This window comes from Lithobates pipiens, unplaced genomic scaffold, assembly GCF_037356315.1.
Source record: "Lithobates pipiens isolate NorthernLeopardFrog02 unplaced genomic scaffold, aLitPip1_a1.2 Scaffold_28, whole genome shotgun sequence".
In the NCBI taxonomy this organism is placed as follows: Eukaryota; Metazoa; Chordata; class Amphibia; order Anura; family Ranidae; genus Lithobates; species Lithobates pipiens.
The window spans coordinates 157,813,395-157,837,139 of NW_027507789.1; the positions used below are offsets into that span (position 1 = coordinate 157,813,395).

General features: G+C 43.4%; 1 protein-coding gene across 7 annotated transcripts in view; it reads left to right on the top strand.

Moving 5' to 3' along the window:
• The window catches only part of CALCOCO2 (calcium binding and coiled-coil domain 2), a 209,473-nt gene that overhangs the window by 9,094 nt on the left and 176,634 nt on the right, over positions 1-23,745 (top strand). Inside the window, exons 1-2 of one of the 7 annotated variants that reach the window (XM_077459783.1) lie at positions 4,005-4,123; positions 4,224-4,386. The exons of 4 other annotated variants lie outside the window; for them this stretch is intronic. The gene's annotated coding sequence lies outside the window, so the exon portion shown is untranslated. Of the gene's footprint in view, positions 1-3,995; positions 4,124-4,223; positions 4,387-8,915; positions 9,201-23,745 lie in introns of those variants that run through there. 2 more of the 7 variants (XM_077459782.1, XM_077459786.1) reach the window with 2 other exon arrangements.

The window sequence follows — 23,745 nt, forward strand, 5'->3', positions numbered from 1 at the left end:
TCTATCTGTGGTACCTATCAGTGCCCATCCGTGCCACCCATCCGTGCCACTTATCCGTGCCACCCATCCGTGCCATCTTATCTGTGCCCATCTTTGCCCATCAGTGCCGCCTTATCTGTGCCCATCGGTGCCGCCTTATCTGTGCCTATTAGTGCCGCCTTAACTATGCCCACCGGTGCAGCCTATCAGTGCCCACCAATGCAGCCCATCAGTGCCCACCAATGCAGCCCATCAGTGCCCACCAATGCAGCCTATCAGTGCCGCCTAATCAGCGCACTTCAATGAAGGAGAAAAATGACCCGTTTGCAAAATTTTATAACAAACTATTAAAACATGATTTTTTTTTTTTTTTTTGCATCTTTTTTTGTTTGTTTAGTAAAAAATAAAACTCCGAGCTGTAACTAAATACCACCAAAAGAAAGCTCTATTTGTGGGAAAAAAATGATAAAAATTTCATTTGGGTACAGTGTTGTATGACCGCGTAATTGTCACTCAAAGTGCATCAGCGCTGAAAGCTGAAAATTGGTCTGGGACTGAGGGGGGTTTAAGTGCCCAGTAAGCAAGTGGTTAAAATCAGTGCTCCCGCCAAAACGGCCATTTTTAAAAACATTTTAGGCATTGACCAATGTCCCCTGGGGCAGGAGCCAGGTCCCCAAACCCTTTTTAGGACAGTATCTTGCATATTAGCCATTAAAATGAGCACTTTTCATTTCGAATGTTCGAGTCCCATAGACTTCAATGGGGTTCTAAAGTTCGTTCGAATTTGGGGTCCGTTCGAAAGTTCTGGTGCAAACCGAACCGGGGGGTGTTCGGCTCATCCCTACTGCTGACACTTGAAATGTCTCTCTCTAGATGATCCAGGGAAAAGCCACAAGCAACTACATACTTCAACTGTCGGATAAATCCTGGTTCATGGATTTAGCAGTCGACAAGTGATTCAAACTTAGCAAAGTCTCTGTCACAGACTTGGTTGTAAAACTTTAGCTGAACACAGAAAGTCTCTCACAAAAACTTAGTTGTAACCAAAGGATGAAATTAGGACTTTCTTACAGTACCAGAATCTTGCAACCGGTCCGGCGATACCATAAGAATGCTGATTTACTTGGTGTCCTTACAGCTCAGCTTTCAGGCTCTTACCGAGCAGCCAGCCTCGTGCATGGCCCTCTTCTGAAGAGTCCTCCCCTGGTTGCGATTTGAGTTGCTGGGCCTCTACAAAACCCGAGATGGCACAGGACCACCTGGAAATCCTCCTTCCAGTTACTGCGCCTCAGACTAGCCAGCCTGAGACTCGGAAAACGGATGGATCTGCACCCCAGGCCATGAGGGCCTCTGGGGGCTGGTCAGGAGGATCAGGACCACGGAGTCAGAACATACTTCTGGACTGGAACCCGGAACCAAGTCGCACAGCAAGTCGGATCCTCTTGATCTGACTTCTGGTGCGACTTCTATTCAAATCAATGGGCTCCCATAGGGAACCACTGATTTTGAATAGAGACAGAGAAACGCTACTGAAAGCTAGCTTGGCTAAGCTCGCATTGACGCCAATGCAAAACGCAGATAAAATCGTGTTTTTAACACCACTTTTTTCCTGGTGTCGGTACTAGCGTTACAGCTTGTTTATTGAAATGCCCTTGGGTATGAGGCCTAAAGGGTGGAAAGCCTCGTTGGTACTCTCCAATCTGGAAAACTGTCAGCTATTTGCAACTGTATCCAATCAGGTGCAGATGCTGTTCAGGTATTCTGATAACCACAGGTGCCGTCTCTCAGAATACATTAGCCTTCAGGGGAGATTCCTATATCCACACTGTTCAACCTGTATAATGTATTTGTCACTATTTGCTGATCTCTTCTAATCTCACACCTTCCAAAATTCATCCTCAAATCCCCTTTAAAGTGGATGTAAACCCAAATATTTTTTTTTTTATGTCATAATGTAGAGTGTAAGATTTCCTATCATTTGAGCCCAGTCTTGCCACAAAGAGTTAATCCAGCTCTGAGCAATCGTCTTTTATTGTTCAGTGAGATAAATCTTGACTAACAGAGAAAAACTTGGTCAAATCCTCCCCCTTGCTGTGAGTGACAGGTGATTTACATATTGGGCATGCTGAAGTCATGTGGGGACTTTTCTGGATTTTGACTGGATGTTAGTGATCATAGCAGAAGTTCAGTGTAAGAAATGCCCAGGAGAAAATGCGGATTTCCAGGGCTCACCCACTGAGCCCTGGAAAAACAGACCCACCCACAAAATCTGCAGTTTTTTGGGTCTCATAGCAGACGGAGGGGAGACATTTGACAGATAAGTATAAATGCAGGAGGCATGTATATCCTTCTAGATAACCAATATTGCAGTAATTTAGAAAGGATGAGAGTGGGTTTACATCCACTTTAATAGCTCCTCATCTACCTTTTTTTATAGTACACCGATCACATGCATACAGTGCATCTGGAAAGTATTCACAGCGCTTTACTTTTTCCACATTTTGTTATGTTACAGCCTTATTCCAAAATGGATTAAATTCATTATTTTTCTCAAAATTCTACAAACATTACCCCATAATGACAATGTGAAAGAAGTTTGTTTGAAATCTTTGCAAACTTATAAATAAAAAACAAATAAAATCCCATGTACATAAGCATTCACAGCCTTTGCTCAGTACTTTGTTGAAGCTCCTTTGGCACCAATTACAGCCTCAAGTCTTTTTGAGTATGATGCTACAAGTTTGGCACACTTATTTTTGGGCAGTTTCTACCATTCCTCTTTGCAGGACCTCTCAAGCTCCATCAGGTTGGATGGGGAGCGTCAGTGTACAGTCATTTTCAGATCTCTCCAGAGATGTTCAATCGGGTTCAAGTCTGGGCTCTGGCTGGGCCACTCAAGGACATTCACAGAGTTGTCCTGTAGCCACCCCTTTGTTATCTTGGCTGTGTGTTTAGAGTCGTTTTCCTGTTGGAAGATGAACCTCCGCTCCAAAGTATGTGCAAAAGAGGTGACCACACTCCAATCTTCAGTATGAATGCTTTAATCGTAAAAATCCAAGCATTACATCAATAGACCATGATACAACAGGACTATAGCAGCAAGGTTAACATGTTTCACGAACCAAATCGCTTAATCATAACCTCCACCTACCAGTGCCCACCAGTGCCATCTATCAGTGCCACCTACCAGTGCCTATCAGTGCCGCCTATCAGTGCCCTTCAGTGAGACCTACCAGTGCAACCTATCTGTACAACCTTATCAGTGCCTCCTGATCAGTGACCACTAGTGCCACCTACAAGTGCCCACAGTGCCATCTATCAGTGCTCATCAGTGCTGCCAATCAGTGCCTATCAGTGCTGCCTATCAGTGCCACCTACTAGTGTCCATCAGTGCCACCCATGAGTTCCACCTATCAGTGCCACCTCATTGGTGCCCATCAGTGGTGCCTTATCAGTGCTAGCCATCAGTGCAGCCTATCAGTGCCAATCAGTGCCCATCAGTGAAGGAGAAAAATTACCTGTTTGCAAAATTTTATAACAAACTATGAAAATGTTTTTTGTTTTTTATTCAAAACTTTCGGTCTATTTTTTTATTTAGCAAAAGTTAAAAAACCCCAGTGGTGATTACATACTATTACTATTACATGCAATATAAATCCTGTATAATAATATAATAATAATACAAACTTCTTTCACGTTGTCATTATGGGGTATTGTTTGTAGAATTTTGATAAAAATAATCCATTTACTCCATGTTGGAATAAGGCTGTAACATAACAAAATATGGCAAAAAGAAAGCGCTGTGAATACTTTCTAGATGAACTGTACAAAAAATAATTGAAAAGAATGCTGTAAAGGCCTGATTCACACCTATGCACTTTTAGTGATTTTTGCATTTTGCAGATTTGCACTAGAGTCCAAAAAGCACTAAAAATGCATAGTTGTGAATCAGGCCTAAATGTCAGTTGTTGCACAGCTTTCTGGTATGCATAATATTTGCCAGTAATAGCCCAGCCCCTCCTTGGTGTAAGTGAAACTGAAAGCCAAGCTAGAAGAAAGCCTGAAGCTCCCCTTACAGAGCTCTTGTTTATTCTCCAAGAAAGGATTTTGCTGGTTACTCTTGTGACGCTACATTCTAATAGTGGTGAGTATAAACTGCTTTTCTTCATGATCCAGTTGTAGAACTGTCACTTTTATACTACTATATTATAGGTGATTATAGGGCTTTGTCGTGTTTCTCGTAGATCTAAGAACAGGAAAGGGCTGGGACCTTTGGGCAGAGACAACAAACACAACTGAAGGCTGCAATTTACAATGTCACAATTCAGATGAAACTCGAGCCGCAGTTGTTCTTGTTGGCATTGCTCGGCATTACAAAAGTCCATCAACTTTTGTTGAAGGAGACAGGTAAAAAATTGTTAGCCAGTGACAAAATATTGGTGTTTCAAGAAACAATAAATTTTTATAATTATTATTATAGGGGATTTATATAGCGCCGACAGTTTGCGTAGTGCTTTACAACAGTAGAGCAGACAGTACAATTGCAATGCAAATCCATACAGGAAGAATCAGAGGGCCCTGCTCGTTGGAGCTTACAGTTAATAGTGAAACTCCATTGCAGGGGATAAATTGAAGCAATGTCCATACAAATCCCTGAGGCCGCGTACACACGCGGGGACTGTTCGCTCAACTTTGTCCGCTGAACAGTGTTTCGGCGGACAGTCCGCTCGTGTGTGGGCTTTCAGCGGACAGTTTCAGCGGACAGTCTGCTGAACAAAGTTTTTCGGAATTTCCGAAAAACTGTCCGCTGAAACTTTGTTTCAGCGAACAGTCCCCTCGTGTGTAGGCTTGTTCGTCAAACTAAGTTCCGCGCATGCTCAGAAAGGATTTACACGCCGAAGTTTGCATTGCAGTGTATAGGACGTTGTTTTCTAGTCCCGTCGTACGTGCCGTTCACGTCATCGCGCACGGTTTCAGCGGACTGTTCGTTCGTCGTGTGTGGGCAAGTCCGTGCTAATTTTGAGCGGACTGTCCGCTGAAACTGTTTGACGGACAAAGTTGAGCGAACAGTCCCCGCGTGTACGCGGCCTTAGTCATACACTTATGGTGGCCACGCACTCTTTGATTTTTTTTTTCATTTGATCGGTGTGCGATTCAATTGAATCTGCAAATTTTTTAAAAGCTGTACCTTTCCTTTCAGATCAATTTCGATCAGATTCAATCAAACTGAGTCAGTTGGCCAGAGCAGAATATTATTGATGTTTTGTATTGATTAGCAGCACTGAGATACTTTGCTCATGAATACAATCAAATTTTCTATCAAACCGATTATGATTTTACATGCTGGAAACAGAGATCGAATTTATGATTGTATGTCCTGATCATATCTTAACCTCCCTGACGGTATGATTATTTCAGATTTTTGGTGCTGAAAGCGGTACAATTATTTTGCATGGAAATTTGGTGTTTTATATTGTAGTCCTGTAATTCTGAAGCCGCGTACACACGGGCGGACTGTCTGGCCAACTTAGTCCGTCTAAACACATTTCAGCGGACAGTCCGCTCGTGTGTGGGCTTCAGCGGACTTTTTCAGCGTGCAGTCTGGCGGACTAAGTATTTCGGAATTTCCGTAATACTGTCCGTCATACTTTGGTTTCAGCGGACAATCCGCTCTTCAGGAGGCTAGTTCGACGGACTAAGTATGGAGCATGCTCAGAAAGGATTTACACGGCGAAAGGTTGCATTGCTGTGTATTGGACTTCCTATTTCTAGTCTGGACTGTTTGTGTATCCGTGTGTGGTCAAGTCCGTTCATTCGAAAGTATGACGGACTGTCCGTCGGATTGTCTGACGGACTAAGTTGGCTAGACAGTCCGCCCGTGTGTACGCGGCTTTAGGAATAACTCACTTAAATCTGTCCAAACCAGAGTCTAGCAGACATCCCGGGTATGATAAAGTTTGAAAAACAAAATCATAAATTATAATATAATAAATAACTATAAATAATTATACCAAATAATAATATATTAATAATAAAAATTATTCAATAATGTAATCAAATACACAAAAATTTGCTCAGTTGCAGAATTGTCACCGTCATTACTTTCAGTGTTTGATCTCCCCACAAATCACTATCGCTCAATTCTGCTGTGATTCTAATTTATTATCGCTGTTTTCTAGCTGGTCTAAAACCACTTTTGATGTAAAGGGACGGTTTTGGTTGCTATGGACAATCTCCAGTTTCCAGGCAGAAAGAACAGTTTTTATAATATAAAACTGCATGTAGGACACTGGGCAGACCACTAGGGACAAAAGGGAGGTAAAATAATTACATACAGTAATGTAATCTGTAAGATTACAGTGTACAGTATGTAATGTGTGTGTTCCGCTTTTTGAATTTGGCGCCATTCTCCATCCCCGTGCGTCGCAATGCTCACAGGGAACGTAGCTCGGCTCTGTGATGAATCGAGCAGAGGACGAGACGCTCACACTGCAGGGAGACATCGCAGGATCCAGGGGACAAGGCAAGTAAGCTCTTCCTGGATCCTGCGATGCGATCCCGAGTCTGGCTCGGGGTTACCTCTTTTGGTTCTGAAATTCCACCCCGAGCCAGACTCGGGAATACAGCCAAGGAGGTTAAAATACGCTTTTGGGCTTTACCTAACTATGTTTAAAACCGCTCGCCTCTCCTAACACCTATACAAACTATTTAGAAGAGGAATTTAAAATAGGAAAATTGACTATATAGGCACACGCATAGAATTGGTAAAAATGAATTGATGTTTTTAATTGGATAAAGTTAGAATCATTGTATACAAACACATATTAAAAAAAAATTATAATGTTGAATGACCCCAAAGACTCTAGAACACCTCCAAGATATATAGATATATATTGATCCAAATTGGTACAATAATGAAAGTAAACAATAGCAGCGAAGAAAAAAGGTTCCAAAGAAAGAAGACCTGTGGTCAGAATTTAAAGGCACAACTGACAATGCAGATATACAAAAATATTAGAATTTATTGAAATATACATAGAGTACAAAAGACAGAGACATGAAAGAAAAAGAAAAATCATATATACAAAAAGCAGTCTATATATGATGTGAGCCCTAATGCGTCTACGCGTTTCGTTGTACACTTCTTCAGGACACATTTGGGGTTCAGTAGTGACAACGAAGAGAAAGCGGTCTCACTTGCAAAGGAGTCACGTATTAGTCAATCAATGACTGAAAAAGTGGTTTCCACTAAAGGAAATACACAGGGTGGCTCAAAGATAGAGCCGATTGCAAGGCAAAGACATATAGAAGCCATCTGTGGGCTAGTGACCACAAATGTCTAAGTATGGTATTTGCAAACAGGGGATGTCATATCCGAGTGGATTCTAGGAAACAGGATACAGCAATGGATCGTTGACATGAAAGGTATAAAAATCCTTCAGTCAAAGACAGTCACTAAATAGAAGCTGGACTGTCTATGGGATACAGTAAATCCAGATCCCAACTGCCATTATCCAGAACAGACACAAACACAATGACATGCCGAAAATCCCCCGGGAGAGAGTAGAAGAGTTTTCTACTCTCTCCTGGGGAATTTTTGCTCATTGATTGACGAATACGTGATTCCTTTGCAAGTGAGACCTCGTTCTCTTCCTTGCAACTGCTGAACCCCTAATGTGTCCTGAAGAAGTATACAACGAAACGCGTAGACGCATTAGGGCTCACATCATATATTTTTCTTTCAGGTCTCTGTCTTTTGTACTCTATGTATATTTCAATAAATGCTAATATTTTTGTATATCTCCATTGTCTGTTGTGCCTTTAAAGTCCAACCATAAGTTTTCTTTCTTTGGAACCTTTTTTCTTTATTTCTCCATTATTTACGGATGAGGCAATTTGAGTGCTCTTTCCCTTTTTTTTTTTTTTATTCATAAACAATAGCAGTATCCAATGGAAATACGAACTAACCTGTGTAAAAAAATGTCTGTACTTACTTATTTTCAGGCCTCTCCAGTCCGGTCACGTGATCTCCCCTGTGTCAGCCAGGGAAGAGGAGGGAGCGCCGACATCAGATGGGTCATAGGAGCCATATAGGTGACTCCCATACATAACCAGCTGTTGTTGAGTGCTCTCCCTTGCAGCTAGCGCTGGCTGCAGAGGAGATTACATAACCAGACCGGAAGAGCCTTAAAATAGGTAATTACAGACATCTTCCTTACATGGGTTAGTTAGTATAGGTATTGGGGGGGGGGGTTAAGAGTAGTTAGGTAAAGTCTGGCACTCTACTAAATATTGATTGAAATCCACTTCCCGTGTGGCATATTAATTAGGTTGTCAACTATAGATTGATTATTGAAATTTTTAAAGGCACTGTGTCTAAAACACACAGATGAGAACAGGGCATTTACTAGTAAGAAGGAGTGGAGCTGGGTGAGGCCTTCCTGCAGGTAGCAAGAAAAAAAATAACCAGGAAGTTATGTGAGATAACATAGACGTAGCTTCACTTTTATTGATGTCTTTGTGTACCTCAACGCTTGTAAGTGGATCTGGTTCCTCTTCCTTCTGAAGTCTACTCAGCTGGACAGTGAGTAATTGTAGTGCATGAAGGAATTGCTTGCTTCATTCTACAACTAAGCAAAGCTGATCCTCACTATGTACAAACTGGGATGAGTTGTGCACCATAACAATTTGCCATGCTAGATAGGGGCGGAACGCCATGAGGTAGACGTGCTCTCGGCGTCCTCCAGGCTTCCCGTCCTCTCGCCCTCCCGATGTCCATGCTGCCCTGGAACCCCCATGATAGTTCCTCTGTAACCGTAGCGGCGATGAGCAGAAAGCGGAACTGACAGGCACGCCGCCCCACGCTCCACCGAAGGTTCTGGGGAGGAGCGCTCGGCATCGCTCCCAGCGTATTCACAGCCCCTATTGCAGAGCGTCCAGATTGGCGGACATGAGCGTCGCTGCTCTCCTGGGATGATCCCTCTCTGAAGAAGGGGTAAGGAGCCTGTCAGAGGGTTTAGGTGGCCTCCCCCGCCAGCACAGAGGAGGAGTGGAGGAGAGGGCTGCTCAGCACACGGCCGCCTGGCTGTACAGATCAGCGGACTGGAGACCCACACACCGCTAAGAAAGAGGCATCTACCCTCAGTGAGAGCGAGAAGGTACCTGCCGTGTCAGGTGGGAGGCAGCCGACCGGAGAGATTACAACCCTCAATCAACAAAACGTGAGGTAACGATCGGATGGGGGAAAAGCGGTATAAGAGAGGGTCGGGAGCGGTGAACGGAAGGTTGGAGCAGTAAAGTGAGTCGCGCATTAATGTGTGATGCTACTCTAGTACCCGCTGCAAGTCAGTTCCAATCTTAAAGCACTCGCAAAGACTTCATATGCAAGTTAAAAAAGGAGAAACCCCAATAGCAATGGAGAGGTGGTGTTAAGATTTGGCTATACCCCAGACCCCATACCCCCTTTTCCGACTTTTGTTAACGCTATAATAGCTTCACCGGTTTGCCCTTTTAAAAAATTATTTTGTGGGCCGCCAAGAGTAATAGACTATACTCCGGAGAAGTAGTCCTTTTTTTTTTTCTCCGAAAGGCCCAACACCCACTGTGCTTTAAAGGGGAATTTCAGTTTAAAGATTCTAACGGCTCTATTGCCTGGGTAATCTGTAGCGGAGGAGTTATTCTCTGTTTTCTTTTTTCTTGGATGAGCTAGGGAGCCACGGAAAGAATCTCACGACTGGGGTGGGGGTTGCTACCGAGAATTAATGGTAAACCTTGTTGCCTACTAAAGACATTGGATGGAAAGACCCAATCAGCAAGTATCGGCAGAGGTATAACTAACTTTATGGTACTTTAGACAACGGTAGTGGCCAATGCAGACACCAAAGCAAGCAGAGAATGTAATGTAACCTGGTAGCCATCCTGTGAAAGTACATGGTTAGTCTAAAGGGCGGAGAAAAAAAAAAGGGCCCGAGAAAAGTACCTTACACTATCATCGTGGTTCTCAGTATTGTTCTGCAACCTCACTATAGGACAGTCTGTAAGAATCGTTGTGTGAGAGCTGAAAGGAACTGAAATAACGAGACTGTAGTAAATATTGGGCAACAAAAGGAGAAGTGTGGTATTAAGGTACTCGATCTGGTAAGGGAAGGAAGATGAAGGGCAAAGCTGCGATAGAAATCAGCGATACGGATAAAGACATTTCAGGACAATCTGCATATTTTTGTTTCTCTTCCTTTTTTTCTTCTTTTGTTTTGAGTGTTAACAATTTGCTTTTTGGGGCCTGTGTATACTTAGTTATGGTATAGGAGGCATAAGTAGAATATTGAAGTATGGGAACGCTTCTGAGGGTGAAGAGACAAAAGGTAGTAAGAACTTTGAAGAGAGATCTGTTAGACCAGAGGCTATCTCCGCACCTCTCCCCGTTTCTTGTCTATCCCTTTTTGTCCCGCCTCTCCCCCCCTCTTCCCTCTGGATTTGGAGAGGAGGAGACGGGGTGCGGGGCGGGAGGGAGGGGTAAAGATAGGAATTGGGAAGGGTTAAATAGAAAAATGAGAGGGAAAGCAAAAAAATATACCGCCGGTGCCCAGCCCAGGAGGGATCCAGCGGTATATGGCAAGTAACACCAGCATAATAGAAGAGGGACAAAGTAGTCCTAAGTTGGGAATAGCACAGAGATCAGGGGCAAACAGGCAGAGGACACTAGAAGAAAGTAAAGGTGGGAAAGTAAATGGGGTAAAGATGGGGAGGGGGTCGAAGGAAGTAAGTAATCTCTCTCAGAGCAGTGCTAGAGCTCTCCAGGAAAGGGAAGAGGCAAGAGAGGTAGAAGAAGATATCAGAGGGGAAGACAGTTCACAACTTGCACCTCAGGGTGAAGCAGCCCCCGCAATAAAGGTCATACTGGAGGAGATGTTTGCCAAAATGGAGGAATCTTTAAAAGCTGAAATAGCAGGAGTAAGGGCAGACATAGGTTTGGTCTTTGATAGGGTAGAAGAGATAGAAGAAAGATTAGATAATCAGGATCGAAGGCTGGACGAAATAACAGAACAAGTTATATCCCCAGGGACCTCCAGTATAGACTGGAGGACCAAGAGAATCGGGGTAGAAGGAAGAATGTCCGCATTAAAGGGCTCCCAGAGAAACATGGTAGTAGGGAACTTGGCAGTATAGTGCAGCAGCTATTCAACCCGTTATTAGAAAGAGAGCTCACTGAAACCTTAAAGACAGATAGAGCGCATAGGATTACTAGGCGGATGGCTGTAAGGGAGGAGTCCCCTAGAGATGTGATAGTGAGGTTTCATTATGCAGAAGAGAAAGGGCAAATAATGGAGAAACTGAGGACACTACCAGGGGTGTCCTTCGAGGGCGCAGAACTGCAGGTGTTCTCTGATCTAGCACCAGAAACGTTAATGAGAAAGAGACTATTAAAACCCCTAACACAATGGATGGCTGCATCAGGAATATCCTATCAATAGGGTTTCCCAGCCTGCTTGAAAGGGAAAAAAGATGGAAGCTCTGCAGTGCTGCAATTCCCCGAGGACTTGAGAGGGTTCTGTGAAAGGTTAGATATACCCCCCCCCCCAACTACCGGGGTGGGAGGAAGAAGATAAGGAAGTTAGGCCCACACAAAGGAAGTTAAGATGGTTGAGAGGGAGAGGAGCGGAGCTTAATGTAGGGGTGGAAGCCAAAAGATAGTTAAAAGATAGCCTCAGAAAGTAAAAAAAGATAGGGGAGTAGAGGAGTCCTAAGGTGTAAAAAGACGTGGGGGGGGAAGGAGCGGGGGGAGGGAGGAAGGGGAGCAGGAGGAGGTCTTCAGAGGGTCACCGGTGTGAGTCCCTGGGCAAATATGGAGAGGAGAAGACACCAACGAGATATGTGTCTAGCCCAAATGAGCAACAAAGACAGGGGGGGACTCCGACCAACCTTTTTAGGGGTATTGTTGCGGAGAAGGGTGGGAAGGGGTAGGAGAGGTTGTGTTTTGAAGATTTTGTGGGTTTTTTTTTTCTCTCTCACTTCCTCTCTATCCCACAATATGAGCCCCTCTGGGTCAGCCTTTCTTGGTAATAGTAATTGATGGTTGTAATTAACGTAATATCGTACAATGTGAGGGGATTAAATACGAAGGAAAAAAAAAGGTACAAAATAAATAAAGAACTTCAATTCCTGGGAGGGAGTGTAGTATGCCTCCAAGAGACACACATTACCAACGTATCAATGCCAAAATTGGCATCATTCCAATTTACACTCTGGTTTTATGGGGATATGCCATCAGCCCACTCAAGAGGAGTGGCTATTGGGTTTGACAGATCAACCAGATTTGAAGTAGAGGAGCGCTTGGCTGACCCGGAGGGTAGGTACTTATTTATAAAGGGCAAATTGTTTGACATGAAATGTACAATAGTGAATGTATATGCACCCAACAGAAACCCGGATACATTTCTAAAGAAAGTACTAAAGAAGCTGGAGGGCTTTAGAGTAGGTAAACTGATTATAGCAGGGGACTTGAACTGGATTCTAGACCCCAAACTTGACACTTCGGGGGGGATGTACCCGGGCGGCAGAGCTCAGACAAAGAGTATTAAAGAAAGTTTTGGCCAATGCGCAGTTACTAGATGCATGGAGAATCTGCCATTTAAAAGAGAGGGATTATACTCACTTCTCCGCAGCCCATAATTCTTTCGCAAGATTGGACTATATTTTGCTAGAGCACCAGCTAGTGACAAACCTCAAAAAAGCAGAAATAAAACCAATTACCCTGTCAGACCACGCCCCAGTAGTAATACAGCTTGAAGTGCAGGGAGATAGGGGAATAGGGAGAACATGGAAATTAAATGACTCACTTATCCAGGATCAGGACACCATTGGTAAGATTAAACAGGAGCTGACATGCTTTTTTGAGATAAATGATACGCCAGAAATTTCCAGAGCAACCCTTTGGGAAACACACAAGGTAGTAATAAGAGGGATCCTGATTGGGATTGGATCAGGGAAAAAGAAGGAGAGGGAGAAACAAAAGGTCCAACTATATAGGGAGATTAATGAACTAGAGCAGAAAACCAGACCAAAGGGGTTGCGGGAAAGGCAGGAGTTAATAGAGAAAAAATGAGAATTTAAAGAATTCCTAGAACAAGAAAGGAAGTCAGCATTTCATAATATTAATAAGGAAACATACCAATGGGGAAATAGGTCAGGTAAATGGATGACGAATAGAGTAAGAGAATTTTCACGCCTATTATAGTGAGTTGTATAATATAGGGGGGAAAGGGGGTGATAAGGTAAAACGGAAAGGAGTAATAGAGGAGTATCTACGGAGTCTGGACTTTCCAAGAGGGGAGAAGGAGGAGATGGAGGCTCTGGAGGCCCCCATAACAATAGAGGAAGTGGAGAGAGTAATTAAAAATACAGCCCTCGGGGGTAGCCCGGGCCCCGATGGATACTCCATTCTGTATTATAAAAAATTTCACAAGTATCTAGTACCGAAGCTCTGCGAATTCTTCAATGCAGTGGGAGTAGGGGAGACGTTCTGGGATGAAGCCCTCTGCGCCCACATAGCATTGATTCTGAAAGAGGGTAAGGACCCGGCAGCTCAAGAGAGCTATCGGCCGATCTCTCTATTAAACACGGATACAAAGATATTCGCGAAAATAATAGCGGATAGATTGAAAATACTCCTCCCGAAATGGGTGCATCCAGACCAGGTAGGGTTTGTCCCGGGGCGTGAGGGGAGAGAATTCCCTGAAGTCCATAGTTCTGATCCAGGAGGCTATTAGGAGGGAGATTCCCACAGTACTACTATCGGTAGACGCCGAAAAGGCCTTCGATAGAGTCGATTGGGAGTTCATATACGAGACATTAGAATAAATGGGACTGGGAGAGAGGATGATGAGATGGCTTAAATCTCTTTACTCCCGACAGCTAGAATTAGAATGAACGGATCCCTGTCTCGCCCCCTGGAATTGTTCAACGGGACGAGGCAGGGATGTCCCCTCTCACCGATCCTGTTCGTGATCACCTTGGAACCTCTTTTGGTAGCAATTCGGAGGAATCAAGATGGTCGGGGCATCCGGGTTGGTGAAAGGGAATACAAGGTATCTGCATTTGCAGACGATGTATTGTTATATATAGCCAATCCAAGAACAACAATTCCATCCCTCCTTAAAGAGCTAGAGCAGTATGGACGATTGTCAAATTTTAAAATAAACATGGCCAAGTCGGAGATATTAAATTTGAATTTATCAGAGGAAGAACAGAGAGCAATGGCCACTCATCTCCCATTTAAGTGGTGTAAAGGAGAACTGCCTTACCTTGGTATAAAATTGACGGCACAAGCGTCTAATTTATATGTTGCTAATTACCTACCCCTGCTGAATAAAATTAAAGATAATATAAATAAAATGAGATATAAAGCCCTTACATGGATGGGGATGATAAATGCTATTAAAACGTTCATATTACCAATGGTAATCTATACGTTTCAAATGATACCAGTACCCCTACCCTCAAGTTACTTCAGGAAGTTAAAATCTATGGTTGTGTCGTATATTTGGGCACGTAAAATTTGCCAGATTGCCAGATTTAAAAAAATACTACGAAGCGATAGTGATCTCAAGGGTAGCTGATTGAAGCCACAATAAGCAAGAGAAGCGTTGGGTAGAGTTGGAAGCCACACTGAGTAATACGGAGTTAGCAAAGATGATATGGATACCACCCCACTTTAGGGATTTAAGGATTAGCACTAGCACTTTAACAAGGCATACTTTAAAAATTTGGGATAAAATTAATAAGAGGCACAATTGGAATTACAATTCCCCATTAATGTCACTTTTGGACACAAATTATTTTTTACCAGGGAAAGAGGAGCGTCTATACTTTAGTAGGTGGGCAAATAGAGAGGAAATAACACCGGAAGTGATAAAAGGAAATAGGATAGGCACCTATAGGGAAATCACACAAGAATGGGGTCAAAAGCCACTAGATAGATGGAGATATACTCAAATCTCACACTTTATTCAAGGGCTACCACAGCCATTGAGAGGAATGACACTACTTACGCAATGTTTAGAGAAAAGGGTTTCTAAAATATACAAAATACTAAGGCAAGAGGCAGACTCCGAGTTTCCGGTCTATCTGGGGAAATGGGAAAGGGAGACTGGCCCATTAAGAAATGATGAGCATGGGGAAAAAATAATTAAAATGACCCACTCACTCCCAAGGGATGTTCAGACGATTGAAATGTCCTACAAATTATTAGCGAGGTGGTACTTGACCCCCCAAAGAGTACAGAGGATCGGAGGAGAGATCCGGTTATCCTGTTGGAGGGAATGTAACGCACCAGGGTCCTTTAAGCATATATGGTGGGATTGTCCTAAAATAGTACCTTACTTGGAGAAAATAATAGAAATGATATTTTTAGTAACCGGGGAAAGGATTGGAAAATCCCCATGGGAATGTTTGTTCCACGATACAGAGAAAGAGATTATACAATACAGACGTACAATGATTCCAGACCTGTTGAACGCAGCTAAATCCCTGATTCCACGCCACTGGAAAACCGCGCAGGTTCTGACAATATCAGAGTGGGTGTGGAAAGTGGAACAGATAAGGGTAATAGAGGAGTCTATACAGAAACTAGAGGAAACAGGGCAAAAATACCAAGGGAAATGGCAACAATGGGGAACATTCTTGAATAAGGATTATCTTGAAATATTGGAAGGTAATGGGGATGGAGAGGGAGAGGAGTAGAGAAAAGGGAGGGTTTATTTATTTATTTATTTATTTTTTATTTTATTTTTTTGGGAGGGGGCTGGGAATGGATTGTTCAATGGATGATTAATATAAATGTATGTCCAAGCTGGCACAGTGAATTATTTGTACAATTTGTATTTGGTAAATGGTATTTAAAATGGAAAAAAAAAGAATATATAAAAAAAAAAAAAAAAAAAAAAAACAATTTGCCATGCTGTCAGCTTATCCAATTACTAACCAAGAAATACTACAAGCACTTCAGCTCCGGAATGATTTGCCCCCTTAATGACCAGGCAATTTTTTGTGATATGGCACTGCGTCACTTTAACTGACAATTGCGCGGTTGTGCAATGCTGTACCCAAAAAAAAAATTTTTTTTTTTTTTCCCACAAAAAGAGCTTTCTTTTGGTGGTATTTGATCACCTCTGCGGTTTTTATTTTTTGCCCTATAAACAAAAAAAGGCAGACAATTTTGAAAAAAAAAAACATGATTTTTTACTTTCTGCTATAATAAATATCCAAAAAAAATAAAATGTGTAAAAAAATGAATTTATTGATCAGTTTAGGCCAATATGTATTCTACATATTTTTGGTAAAAAAAACAAAAAAACTCAATAAGCGTATATTGATTGGTTTGCGCAAAAGTTATAGTGTCTACAAACTATGGGATAGATTTATAGACTTTTATTTATTTTTTATTGTTTTTACTGGTAACATTGCGGCGGACAAATCTGACTTTTTGGGGACCAGTGACATTATTACAGTGATCAGTGCTAAGAAAATGCACTGATCAATGTATAAATGACACTGACAGGGAAGGGGTTAACACTAGGGGGCGATCAAGGGGTTAACTGTGTTCCCTGGGTGTGTTCTAACTGTGTGGGGGATAAGCATACTGGGACAACACCGAGATCGCTTTTTCTGATCACTAGGAACAGTAGATCTCAGTGCTGTCCCCTGTCAGAACGGGGATCCGCCTTCTTTACATAGATCCCTGTTCTGCCTCTCTGTAACGCGATCGCAGGTGGCTGGCGGACATCGAGTCCACTGTATCTCATGCACAGACCGACGTACAGGTTTTCACAGTGTGAAGGCCGTGTACTCTGCATGGAGACACACAAGTGTTGACACGGGTGTACGATGTAGTATGTCCTTGTGAAAAAAGTCTTAGGCCCCTTCATGCAGAATCCGTTCCGATCAGCAGATAAACAGCTCACAGATCTCCTTCTGATCGAAGCAGAGTGGGCGGATGACACTACAGAAACTGATCGGATACGGACAGAGCCCACTCTATGGGAGCCCGGGACTAAATAGACTCCGCCTGTCTGTTTACACCCGACTAGCCCCTGATCTGATCCAATCCACCTTAACCACTTCCCACCCGGCCAATGCACATATACGGCCGGGTGGGAGCCGTCCACTCCTGATAGGACGTTCAGGAACGTCCATCAGGAGGAGCGGGATTGTGCCCGCGCAGCGGCGCGATCCCGATGCGCCCGTGTCACCGGGACACGGCACATCTCAGATCGGCAGGAGGGCTCTGTGATTGGCCCTCCTGATCACATGACGGCCGTGTCCAATCACGGCCGTCATGTGATGTAAACAAACAGCCGGTTGCTAGGCAATCGGCTCCTCCTCTCCTCACACAGAAGTCATCGCTGAGGAGAGGAGAGCAGATTGCTGCAGCCGGCTGATGATCAGTGAGTATGAGCTGTTTTTTACAGCTTTTTACTCACTGATCTTCAGTCTAGTGTAAACACACAACACACCACACAGTGTAAACACAGTCCCCACATATGTCCCCATAACACACATGTCCCCAAAACATACATGTCCCCAAAAAATAAAAACACATGTCCCTAATAATAAAAACATGTCCCCCACATATGTCCCACTAAAATCACTTGTCCCAATGATGTGCACACATATGTACGTGATCACCTGCACACATATGTACATGATCATTTGCGCACATATGTCCGTGATCACACAAACCAATTATTATACACTTAACGGATTTTTTTTTACCAAAAACATGTAGCAGAATACATTTTGGCTTAAATTTATGACAAAATTAGATTTTATTGGATTTCTTTTAAAATAGAAAAAAGAAAATATTGTTTTTTTTCCAAATTTCCGCTTTTTTGCGCTTATATCGCAAAAAATAAAAAACGGAGTCGTGAATAAATACCACCAAAATAAAGCTCTATTTGTGCGAACAAAATGATAAAAATTTCATTTGGGTACAGTGTAGCATGACCGCGCAATTGTCACTGAAAGCGCTAGAGTGATGAAAGCTGAAAATTGGGCTGGGAAGGAAGGGGGCGAAAGTGCCCTGTATTGTAGTGGTTAATGAAGTGGACAGATCCCCTTATGTTTTTTTCTCAGCAGACAGGATCGGACCCGGAGGTAGGCAGGTGTAAACTGACACAAGTCCATTTGCACCCGCTTGTCTTTAGGGATGCATGGGGTCCACCTGAAAAATTGATAGGTGGACCTGATCAGATCGATATGGGTACCTGGACCTGATGGCTCCGGCTAAGTGTTTCTGATCAGCCGCGGACAGGAAGCCTGTTCAGATCCATGACAGGCTGACACTGTCAGCGGCTGTCCACAACTGTTCGCATGTAATCGCACGTAGATCGATTATCAGCAGTAAGTGATTGATGTGTGCTTGTCGCAATAATTTGTTTGCCGAAACATTTAGAAATATTAATTATGCTTGACCCCTTCCTGCTGAGCGTCCGCATATATGTGCTACTGTGTTTGTGCTGACAGTGTGCTGCACAGTGCCATCCCAGCACAGAGGCTGAGCAGCTCATAGACAGCTCCGGGCCTCACACTAATGACTGGGAAATGGGAAGACCAGTTCCCGATCACCTAATTACTTTGATAGCCTGTGATTGACTGTCACAATGTTTAGTCACTATACAGCCCACCCTTGTGTTTTTTCCTTCTCTTGAATGGAGAAAGAGATAAACTGGGGTAGATTTACTAAAACTAGTCGAATTTTTGTACAGCGTCGCTTGCCCGCACATTTGTTAGTTAAAGTAACGCAGTGCCGTATAGCAAAAAATGGTTTGGTCACGTAGGGGGGTAAATCTTCTAGAGGTCAAGTGCTTACTATAGGTGTACAAACCTCACAACTTTTGAACTTCAGAATGAGGGACACTTGAGGGTGAAAGCGACCTGCAACGTGCTACATGGGATGTAGCGCACCCGTAATGCACAGCTCCAGGCCTCATAATAATGACTGGTGTAGCGGCCACAACCCTTGCTGGGCGGCCTTGACTTATTGGGCTTACCAGTTACCTTCTCTTGGCCTGCTCTTCCACGTCTAGGGGTTCCCAGGGTTGATACCCAACAACTTGAACACTGACACAGATGAAGTCCTCTTTAAAGGATTTTATTTTGCAATAATAACTTCCGAGCAACACAGTTTCTTTGGGAACAGAGGGCACGGGTGAAGAACTCAGGCACCTTGAACTGCAGGTCTTGCAAAGTCTCAAATTCCACCCAGAGAGTAGCCACTTGCAGCTGGGTACCTCAAGGCTGAACAGATCTCTAGCCAGAGATCATGGCAGTCAGCACATTGACTCAAAACTTGAAACAGTCCTGTGAACGTGTACAAGTTGTAACCAAAGGCGAACAGGAAACTTTTCCTCAGTTCCTGGAACGTTTCCTGTCTCCTCAATGATACTGGAAAAGCGTGAATTCGTCAATGTCCTTCCCAACTCAGTAACCAGGCACTTCCCAGGATGCCACTTGCCGGCCCTCCTCCAACGAGTCCTCCCCCGGTTACTTCCACGAGCTGTGGTGCCTCTCCAAGCTGAGAGCACACCCGGACACCTTGAATCCTCCCTCAGTTACTGCGCCTCGGACCAGCCGGGTCCGAGACTCGGGAACTGACGGATCCCTACCCCAGACCGGACGGGTCTATCAGGGGCCTTCCACAGGAACATGTTGCGGGATGTCGAACACCCCGTGACCGGGACCCCTCACGGGGCTACTCCGATCCTGGAACCAGAACAGACCACACCTGGTTCTGGCCTGTCATGTGCACCTCACCGTTCACATGACCAGGCACAACTTCCAAACACAGCCTGGCCAGACTGGTGTTTAGACCTACCTACTCAATTAACCCTCAGAACCCCTACTGTTCTGAGGCAAAAACGAAATCTACATGCGTATGACATTTTGTCCAAAATGTTATCCACTACACTAGGAAACGGGAAGATCAGTTCCCGATAAACCTAATTGCTTTGATAGCCAGTGATTGGCTGTCACAATGATCAGTGACTATACAGCCCACCCTTGCGTTTTTTCCTTCTTTTGAATGGGGAAAGAGATGAACTGGGGTAGATTTACTAAAACTAGAGCACACAGAAGCTGATGCAGCTGTACATAGTAACCAATTGTCTTCTTACTTCAGCCTACTCGCTTTGCCAGTAAGCCCCTGTTCACACCTGTGCGTATTGCCATGCGATTTGACGGTCCAAATCGCACCCTATTGTTGGCAATGGGACTGTTCAAATCTGTGCCACTCTGACTTGAAAAAAAGGTTCCTGCACTATTTTTTATGATTTCAGGTGCGACTTGCATAGACATCTGTGCATGAAGTCGCACTGACCCGTGGATTTGAAATTGTGCGACTTCACTGTACTTTTACATTTCAAAATCAGTTTCAGTGTGAATGGGGGATAAAAGCTAGAAGCTGATTGGGTACTATGCACAGCTTTGCCAGATTCTGTGTGCACCAGTTTTAATAAATCTCCCCTATTGTGTCTTCACACAGTTTTACTGCTACAGGGCGGCAGCTGTAAGCCGGATCACATATAAATATACGTAATCATGCACTTCCACCTGTAACTGGCTCTACCACAGCTTCCTTTTCAGTGCACACTCATTTTCTGACCAGATAGTAGATAAGGATCATGGTGCAGCTCTAAGTACAGAGCAGGGAGGCTGTTGAAGGAGCCATGGGAGAGCTGCTCTTCTTCCACTTTCAACTACAGGCGTACCCCACTTTTAAGTACACAATGGGGTTTATTTACTAAAGCTGGAAAGTGCAAAATCAGGCTCACTTCTGCATAGAAACCAATTTGTTTCCAGGTTTTATTACAAAAGCTTATTTTAACAAGGCCTAGCTATTACTATTCACCTTCCCCAACACAGGAGCAAAAACTTTCTCTGGCTCAAACCCCCTCTCATGCGTTTTCTCTCCCCTGATTCCATAGTTCTAAGCTCATAGTCTGAGAGGTCACCCTTGTCAGGGCTTTCTTTAATATTGATTGGACCCTGGGGAAAATTTTTCTTGGGCCCCCCAATGTAATTTCACTCTCCATCTGCTCTGAGACATACAATAAATAGCAGCTAGACTTAAAATCAGTTTACTGTATCAGATAAGGCAGCAATTGTGATTGGTTGCCAGTGGTTACAGCATAATATTACTGCTTAATGACTGGTTGCTAGAGGTTACAGCACACATTACGACTCACTGATTAGTTGTTAGAGGTTACAGCGCACATTACGACTCACTGATTAGTTGCTATAGGTTACAGCACACCTTACGACTCACTGATTAGTTGCTAGAGGTTACAGCAAATGATTTATGCTTGTTAATTGGTTGCTAGAGATTACTGTACAGTAATACTGCTCACTGAATGGTTGCTAGAGGTTGCAACACATCATCTCCTGACTGCAGGGGGGCATGATCTACATATGACTGCCACCTTTATTTACATATCAATGCCACCAGCTGCAGCTATTTACTTAGTAATGTTGCTCTCTTTTACATACGAATGCTGGTTATTTACATGTAAACACAGGGTGTGCAGATGAGTCATCTCATCTGTACACAACAATAGGGCAGAGCTGGGCAGCCTTAGTACCAAAACTTCACACTGAGATATTGGGACACAGCACAGGACTAAAACCTCAATGGACAAGGGAATTTAAACTGGGATAGTTGGCAAGTATGGGGCAGTTGCTTTGGGCCCCACAACAATGACAGGGCCCAGGGCAGCTGCCCCTTTTGCCCTGCCTTAAAGACGGCCCTGACCCTTGTGATGGTGGAAGTGGACAGTAATAGTAGGCCTCACTTAGCAACGTCCTAACAACATCTTTTTCAGGTCAGGTCAAGCTTCATGAGGTATGTAACTGGCCCACACCTATAGCATTGTTCAACTTTAGTCAAGGATGCAGTTTGTTTTTATCTACAGATGCCCCTCAGGTGAATAGCCAGTTTTTTAGTATAGGAGAACTAACCCGTTAGCCTGGCTCAGTCACCACAACTCAAGTTGTATTCATACAAGACTGAACTTTGCATACAAAGGTGACACACCACATAATAATGGCTGCCACAAAGTGCGGATAGGCGGATTAGGCCTTGTTCACACGTGCACAGATTGCACGTGTGAACAAGGCCTAATTCTTTTCTCTGCCTATCGCCATTTTTGCAGCTCACATTGCAATTCACAGTTTATTAACTGCTTCAGCCCCGAAAAGATTTGGCTGCTGAATGACCAAGCCATTTTTGCAATTTGGCACTGCGTCGCTTTAACTGACAAGTGCGCCGTCGTGCGATGCTGCACCCAAACAAAATTGACATATTTTTTTCACACAAATAGAGCTTTCTTTTGGTGGTATTTGATCATCTCTGCGGTTTTTATTTTTTGCGCTATAAACAAAAAAACAGCGACAATTTTGAAAAAAAAACACAACATTTTGTACTTTTTGCTATAATAAATATTCCTATTTTAGCAAATTTTTTCTCAGTTTAGGCCGATATGTATTCTGCTACATATTTTTGGTAATAAAAATTGCAATAAGCGTATATTGATTGGTTTGCGCAAAAGTATTAGCGTCTACAATATAGGCAATAGATAGCATTTTTATTATTATTTTTTTTTTAATAGTAATGGGACGATCTGCGATTTTTATCAGGATTGCGACATTATGGCAGACAAATCGGACACTTTTGACACATTTTTGGGACCATTGGCATTTATACAGCGATCAGTGCTATAAAAATGCATTGTAAATTAGAAAGATGTGGCGCTCAGAAATACAAATACAATTAGTATGAAATATAAAATATATGTGAATAGTCCAAAATCTGAAAAAAATCCACCAATCAGGAGTAGACCATCATCCACCATGTCAGAAAGAAGAGAGGTAATAGGGTCCCATAACCTTCACCCAATTATACTGACCCTTACTGTCAGTGCATGGGTAATGTACATATAGTAACAACAGCTCAAAGAGCAATTCCTCCCGGCCAGCGTGATGATGCAAAATTCCTCACAGCTTTAGGGCAAGTTCAGAAACCGCTAAACATGGGAAACAAAGATGGCGGCAGCAGCAAACCATGTGTGAGCACATGGTTTGCTGGTTAGGGGTTAACACTAGGGGGCGATCAAGGGGTTAACTGTGTTCCCTCTGTGTGTTCTAACTGAAGGGGGATGGGACTGTCTAGGGGAGATGACAGATCACTGTTCATGCTTTGTGTGAACACACGATCAGTCTCTTCTCCCCTCAGAGAACCGGGATCTGTGCATTTCACGGGCGATCGCGGGCGCGCCCCTAGTGGCCACAGGGCGAAGCGACGTCACATAACGTTGTTTCGCCCATCCGTGCCATTCTGCCGCAGTAAAACTGCAGCAACTGGTCGGCAAGTGGTTAAAGGACCCTGGGGCAGCAGAGAGACTAGAGTTGCCACCTTTCTTCAAGCCAAACCAGTTCTTCTTGTGGTGAGTCTCCGGCCGTTTTCCTAAGAAAAAAACCTCCTTACAGCATAGGAATATATATATATATATATATATATATATATATATATACACACACACACACACACACACACACACACACACACACACACTGTTTGTTTATTTATGTTTTTACTTTATTTCTGAGCAGATTATATATATATATACATACACATACCGTATTTATCGGCGTATAACATGTGCCGGCAAATTACACCTAAGTTTAGGGCCGGTTCACACAGCGGGCGATGCGAGGCGA